The sequence below is a fragment of the Miscanthus floridulus genome, chromosome 8 (assembly GCF_019320115.1).
Source record: "Miscanthus floridulus cultivar M001 chromosome 8, ASM1932011v1, whole genome shotgun sequence".
NCBI classification, from domain to species: domain Eukaryota; kingdom Viridiplantae; phylum Streptophyta; class Magnoliopsida; order Poales; family Poaceae; genus Miscanthus; species Miscanthus floridulus.
This window is the reverse complement of record NC_089587.1, coordinates 151,616,585-151,624,145: the sequence shown is the minus strand read 5'-3', so window position 1 is coordinate 151,624,145 and position 7,561 is coordinate 151,616,585.

Genomic DNA, 7,561 nt, shown 5'->3' with positions numbered 1-7,561 from the left:
AGCCTTTGCTTCAGTATACCACCCAGAGTCCAATGGTGTTGTGGAAAGAGCAAATAGAATAGTGTTTTTAGCAACATCAAAAACATTACTGGGCCTACGCAAAGGAAAATGGGTAGATGAATTGCCTAGAGTGATTTGGTCACACAATACAACTGTCTCAAGAACAATAGGATTCACACCATTCAAACTGCTTTATGGAGAAGAGGCCATGATGCTGGAAGAAATCAAGCATGAAAGCCTCCGCACAACGAGTCAGTTGATGTTGCAAGATGAAGAATATGCAAAAGAAACAATAGAAGCAACAAGACTGGAAGCAGTTGAAAACATTGCAAAATATCAGTCACAAACCAAAAAGTGGAGAGACTCCCAGGTAGTAAGGAAAGACATTAAACTTGGAGACCTCGTACTCAGAAGAAAACCCAACGCACAACTTGTCGGCAAGTTGCAACCGAAATAGGAAGGCCCATACACAGCAACGGCAGTAGGCCGACCTGGCTCTTTCCACTTGACCGACAGCGAAGGTGTCACAACAACCCACACCTGGAATATCGACAGCCTCCGTAGATACTACATCTAGGCAATGTACCAAAGGGCAACCTCCGCAAATAATAAGCGAAGGCCCCTCTGTTCATTTACCTTTAAGTTTTTTTTACTTCAATCAAAAAAAATATAAAAGAGCCTGCACTCTTTTCCTCATAGGGGAACTCCAAGTGGAGGTGAGGTTTTTAACAAGGCAGGCTCAATGTAAAAATCCTCTACAAGTATAAAGAGGTAATTCCCCAAAGGAACACTCGAAAAACCCAAAACCAAAAGCGGCCAGCTCTGGCGCCGCAACATTCGGTGAACAAAAAGCACAGGTCCTTTCAAAGCGCCAGCCATAGGCATGAGCAATTTGAAACGACCTCTATGGCCAAACAGGCCTTCAACCTTGACAAAGACCTGTCCAAAGTCAGGCATCAAGGCAGAAAAATAGCCAAAATAGGCCTTCGACCTTGACAAAGACCTGTCCAAAGTCAGGCATCAAGGCAGAAAAAACAGCGAAACAGGCCTCCGACCCTTGACGAAGACCTGTCCAAAGTCAGGCATCAAGGCAGAAAAAACAGCCGAACAGGCCTCCGACCTTTGATGAAGACCTATCCAAAGTCAGGCACCAAGGCCCTAAAAAAATAAAAAAAGGGCCAAACAGGCCTCCGACCCTTGACGAAGACCTGAACAAATTCAGGCAACAATGTCAAAAAATAACTTGGCCAAACAGGCCTCCGACCTTAACAAAAAACACCCCTACCATCAGGGGCAACAAATCTATGGCGCTAGAACCAGGAAGAAGGTCTCTGCCATCGAAAACAGCAAAAATAGAGAACGTCTGACAAAACACTGCCACCACTATGGCGCCAGGCCTCTTTACTTCAAAAGATCTCGAGAGAAACGAATAATTCAAGCAAGATACAGGCTATTAAAGCCAAGATACGTTCCAACTAACAACGTACCAAAATGTTAACACCCAAAAGCCACCACCCCACTATAAAAACAGATTCCCCCCATGCCCCTAAAAACTCAGTTAGCATAGGGCACAAGGGGGGAAGGCAGAGCACAAGCAAAAGCCACAGCAACAGCCATGGAGGCAGGGGTCTCCTTAGATATCCAAGTCGGCCGTAGATATTGTACGAAAACTCGTAAAATCGGAGGCAATAATAGACAGTCGGAGGCAGTGGGAAAAGAGATAGGACCTACGACACGGTGATGAACAGCAAAGGCCTACGGAAGAAGGGGGATATCGCATGAAATCTCGTAACATCCCCCTGGCGTCGGAGACCTAACCTGCCATCTCCAAAAATCAACCATGTCCCATGGGAGTGCAGCGTCGGAGACCCATACCACCAGACAGCTAAAACACTCTGCCAAAGAAATACCAAAAGTCTCTGCCGTCTACACAAGCTACGCCAAACCACCCGTCGGATCAAACACTGATTCAGAAAGCCTTGCTAGGCGAACTTCAAGTATGCCTCCGTCGGCCAAGAAACCCCCAACACTTTAGCCCTGGCCATCAAGCAAGCATAGAGAAGGAGAAAACATGGGGCGGAGGTCCTGGCCACCACCTCTGTATCACGCATGTTCGCCCAAGCAAAGAACAACGGTGTGCAAACTCGGGACTAGACGAGATATGTAAACTAGAAAAATGGACTAAAGCCCCTGCACAAACAATCAAGAAAGTGAACCTATTTTGTATTCCATAAAACGACAAGTAGCATTCTTATAGGACGCCAATACTCCCAAAGCTCTCCGCTCACATAGATACCGTCGTTGTAGAGAGTCAAAGGCGCAACATCTTGCGCAGGCTCCCAATTCGGAACCTGCGCAAGGTCAAAATTTCCCACAAAACCATTCAGAACAAAATGAACTTTATTCACAAGAGTCCAACTGGACTACAATATACATGCTAAAACAACTAAGTGCTACAAAGAGCCTAGACCTCCGGCGCATTGGCCATAGCAGAAGTCCCTAGAACGGAGACCGCATCAACTATGGGCGGGCACGGCGCCTGCGGTCTTCGACCACTACCACCGCCGATCATAGATCCCACAGGGGCGCAAGCAGCGGTGGAGGTACCGACCGCGGTCGCCGAGCACGGAGCTGACGGAGGCCTACCCACAAGACTCTTCTACGCATCCTGCAGCAGAGGCTAAAGTATCAGGGGCACAAGCAACAAAAGCCTTCGCAGCTTCGCAAAAAATAAGAAAAAAAGGGGCGGCTACAAAGACTATAAATACCTTCACCCTCTTTTCCTCCGCTAGTTTCTAGACAGCAGATCTCCCAAATGGAGCCCAAAAGTGCCCAATGAAATTTCTCAGGGTTTTTTGCAAACCAAGAGAAGTCTCACCGAGCTCCTCCGGACCAGGCAGCGCTCCCTCCAGAATACTTTCGGTATGCGTACACCCGCCGCGCGCCAAAAGCTTGGCGTAATTCGCTACTCCCGCTAGCGCCTCGTAGTCCGTGTAGCCATTGATCAGACCGGGGAGCTTCACAAGGTGATGCTTTAGCCAGGAGGTGAGGGCGTACATGCTGTCTTCCTCCGGAGGAGCGGAAATTTTGCCTTCGAACTCGGCAACGGTGGCCCGGTAGTGGCCAACGGTTGCAGCAAGGACCCCCTTGACCGAGTCCAAACGCCTCGTCGTCAAAGATAGCTGCTCCCCCACCACAGCTGCAGATTCCTTCTCAGAAGCAAGCTCTCACCGGAGACCCTCGGCCAGCTCGTTCGCCCTACGGGCCTGCTCGACAGACAAAACTTCTACATGTCGGGCCTTGGCGAGATCAGCCCTCAAACCATATTTTTCTCGTTCCTTCTCCGCCAGAGAAAGGCGAAGAGATGCAAGGGAGTTGGACAGACCCCCTTTTTCCCCTTCTAGGCGCTCGATCTCCGCCTTGAGCGCTTCAATCATAGTATCTCAGTCAGAGACCTCACGAGTGCAGCGCTCCTCCATAACAACAGCCGTGTGATACCCCTGTGACCAAAAAGAAGAAGACCAAGGCGATCAACAATAGAATCAAAAACAAGTCTAAAGGCGAACATACACAAAAAAAGGGGGGCAAACCACCGAAGATGCACCAGGCTCTGGTGTTCTAGATGAAGACGGAGAAGTTGGAAGAAATCCATGTCCCTCAGATGCTGCTTGAAGCGATCTGTTCAAAGAAGAACAAACAAACACAAAACAATAAGGTGAGAAAAGCAAATCTCACGATAAACACACCAACAGCCAAACACCACCTCCGACGTCTCCAAGAACACCAAGATAGCACTCTTCCCAACCTGAGATAGAAGTGTCGAAGGAACCTGCATAAGAAAAAAAAACAGCTCAGGTCAGAGGGCAGATCAGAAATAGGAAATAACAACAGGCCAAATGACGAGCAAGATAAAAACATTCTATACTCACTCGGATCCGGCGCCATTAGCCCCAGCTGCCTCGGACCAAACCTAACGCCGGCAGCGGCTGCTCGCTCCTCCGGGGTGAGGAGTCCAGCCATGACATCACCTACAAAGCAATAGGTTTGCAGTATTAGCACTTGGTACAATATGTAAACAAATGAACTGGGCGAAGACAGTAAACACAAAAATGTGCACCAAATAGACTTACTCATAAAAAGCCCAGGCTGGGCAGCTTATCGCGCCCCCTGGGCAGAAGTCTCCGCCGTATTGTGCGGCGAAGGCCCAAAGAGCCAGATCTCCTCAGCCAGTGGCCAGACGAGTGGAGGACTCGAAGAAGACCGAGCTACCAGGGCCTGCTCAGCAAGCACGGCCTCCAGCTGCCCGACATCGGCCACCGGCACGGGCGAAGGCGCGACAACGGCGGGAGACGAAGGAGCGTGCCACAAGACGGTCTCCATGCCCTCTTCGGAGCTTGAACACAGCCTGCCAAGAATGTCGGGCATAGGCTCGACAGTGCTACCTTCCAGCTGTTCACTGACACTCATAGCACCATGCGAGGAGCGCGCCCAAGCAGCACTGGCTTCTGGACGCCCAACACCGCTCACAGCGCCGTTCGTAGGGCACACCGGAGCTATAGGAGAGCCGCAACCCTCTCCACTCGCAACTCACACGTCAGCTGACGGGACAGAGGAGCTCTCAACGTCTTCACTGCCGGTGGAGGCAACGCCCGCACTACCTGCAGAAGACAAGGCCGGTGCGATCAATGGAGCACCGCTCTTCTTCTTCTTTTTCACAGGCGCTCGAGTGACAACGGCACCCTTCCTCTTCTTAGACTCGGCCTCCGCCATAACATTCTTCGTGAATGCCTTTTTCTTCTTCTTAATCGAAGCCAGGACCTTGGCGGGAACCTCGTGCTCCCGGTAGACGATCCCGACCTCCTCAAAAACTCGATTGAGCCGTGGCATGGTGCCTGCCACAGCCATCCAAGATGTGTACTCATGCTCTGAAATCTTGCCAACCAACCCTATGGTGGCTTCCTCAACCTTGGTGATGAAACTATCCTCCATCACCCCGTCCCCCAAGGACCGACCGAAGCGGGGGAACGGAATCCTGGCCTCTGGCTCGAAAACAGGAACCTTCACCTATTTCAGCCGAAAGGCTGGGTTGTTTTTGTCCAGGGGCCAGTAGTTGGAGGCCATAATCTCCTCCACCAGGTTGCGGCCACTGGAGTAGCGGCACGCTACCACAAAAGCCTGATCACAAGCCTCCCTCGTCGGAGACACCTCCTCCGGCGGATCCACGCGTGTGTGCGGCGCCATCTCCTCCATCCTTAAGTCAATGGATACTCTGAGGACTCCACACCATCCTCGGTAGTGCTACGGACCCCATAGGTCTTCATGTAGAACCATTGCTTGAGCCAGCCACGATCCCACTTGCCCTTCTAGCAAAAAGAGATCTCTAGGCGGTCCATGCCTTGGTTCCTCTTAGACATAAAAGTGCAACTACCGTACTGGTAGGTCACCTCCACCTCCTTGCCCTCTCACACCTCCTTCTTCTTCTTTGGCTGCTTCTGTAGCTCGTAGTACGCGCAGAAGGTGTCCACATCCGGCTCAGCACCGTAAGAAACACACACCCAGCAGAATTTGCTAAGCATGAGGAAGGCAGTAGGAGTTAGATGATGGAGCTAGACATTGAAGGTCTCCAACACCCGGCGAAGGAAGGGGATGTAAGGAAGGCGGAGGCCGCTGGTGAAGAAGTCCTGAAAGACAACCGCATATCCCTCCTCCAGTTCCGGAACAGTCTGGCCGGGCGGAGGGATCTTTACCCTCGAAGAAGGAAAACACGATTCCTTCAACATCTCCACGATTGCCTCTTCAGTAATCGAGGAGGGGCCGAAATCCTAAGACTTTATCACCATATCTCTAGAATCCGCAGTGATCAGGTCTCCGACGGACATAGAGATACTCCCCAAATCCTCCTCCACTAGCTTTTCAAACTCCAACGCGAAGGCAGAGGCAAGCATGCACTCCTCAAAACGTGCACCCTAGCCGACGGCCCTAACGCCGAGAAGGTGGCGATAGGGACCGAAAAAGGTGGGCTGGCGAGTTTGGGCGGAGGTGGAAAAGAAAGCCACCGTGACAGCAGCCTAAGCGCGAGACGCAGGCAGAAAGACAGAACGCGCGAGGGCAGCAAAAGGCGAAAGCAAAGAGGGCAGAGAGCGATTTCTCAGAGCCAACGAAAGCGAATGAGCAATGCGCGGGGGGACCCTGCCACCAACAACACCCTTATATAGGCCGTGGCCAGGCGGTCCGGCTCCCGCCATGCAACGGTCATCTCCAGAGAATTCGCCTGCCGCACAACGGTCATCTCCAAAAAAGTTGCAAGGTATACAATAGAAACTGACACGGCATAAATGGCCGCACCGTAGGACAACGGCTAGATTGGCCGCCCAACGACTACTCTCAACAAGACCAGCGGCCACGCTAGAGCGGGCTAGGAGGGAAGTAGCGGGGCCTCGCTCGAAGACGCCAATGCGTGTGGCCTCTGCCCCCGTGGACACCTTTGGTCAAGGCGTTTTGAGCTCACGGCACGCTCAGGCGAACCATGGTCTCAAAAGGGGGGAACTGTTGTAACACGGCTTCGGCGGGTGGCGAAGGCCTCCGACAGCGAGGTGTCACCAAGGCGTCTTCGACCGTCTTAGGGCGAAGACCTAGCGCTGACTAAAGGAACTTTCCTGGCTATGCTCGAAGGGCACTGCACGAGGTTCGGTGAGCTCGTCATGGATTCTGCCCAGGCCAGGCACAGACATCTCCGACCGCTCAGGCGGACGCCGCCCCGCTTCGGCTTACGGGCGTGTCCGGCAATAAGGGCGGAGGCCGCCCTACCTCTAAACTAATCAAACAAACAATCTTGCCTAAGTGTGTGCAGGTACTCAAGCGTAGGCGCCCGTGGTCCACGCAAACAGGCCAGCATGGCCCCCGTGCGGCCGGGCGGAGACCTACGGATGATGTCTCCTACCAGACCGGCGGAGACCCGCCAAGGTGATGGCTCACCCCTGAAGACGAAGGCCAGCGTCAGGAACCATGGCCTCTGTGCGGCCGGGCGGAGACTCGCAGATGATGTCTCCAACTGGACCAGTGGAGACCCGTCGAGGCAACGGTGCGCCCGTGAAGATGGAGGCCAGCGTCGGGAACCCAGGCCTTTGGGCCGAAGACCGAGGCATGGTGGGCCGGCCGCTCATGGAGGCCCGTTACTTGGAGACGGTATGGTAGGATTGCCCCGCAAACAAGAGGCTAGCGGCGGAATATTCCAGGAATGTACTGTAGTAGTTGAGGGGCATTGTAATAAATTCTGTCATGAAGTAGTTGAGCCCTATAAATAGGGAACACTTGTGACCGTGCAGATGGTTGGTGAATGAATCAATGAAACCCTAGCTTTCCGTGCCAACTTCCTACACACTCTCCTGCCACGCCTATCCCGAGTCTCCACCCAAGGGCGACATCTGACGGGCGGAGGCCTCTGTCTCCCCCACGTTGTCTGAAACCGCTAGTTTCAACATTACACACTTATATCTTGTATTCTTAGCATACTTTGAAAGGAAGTTATTGTCTTCAGTCATCTTGAGAAAAAAATATAGAA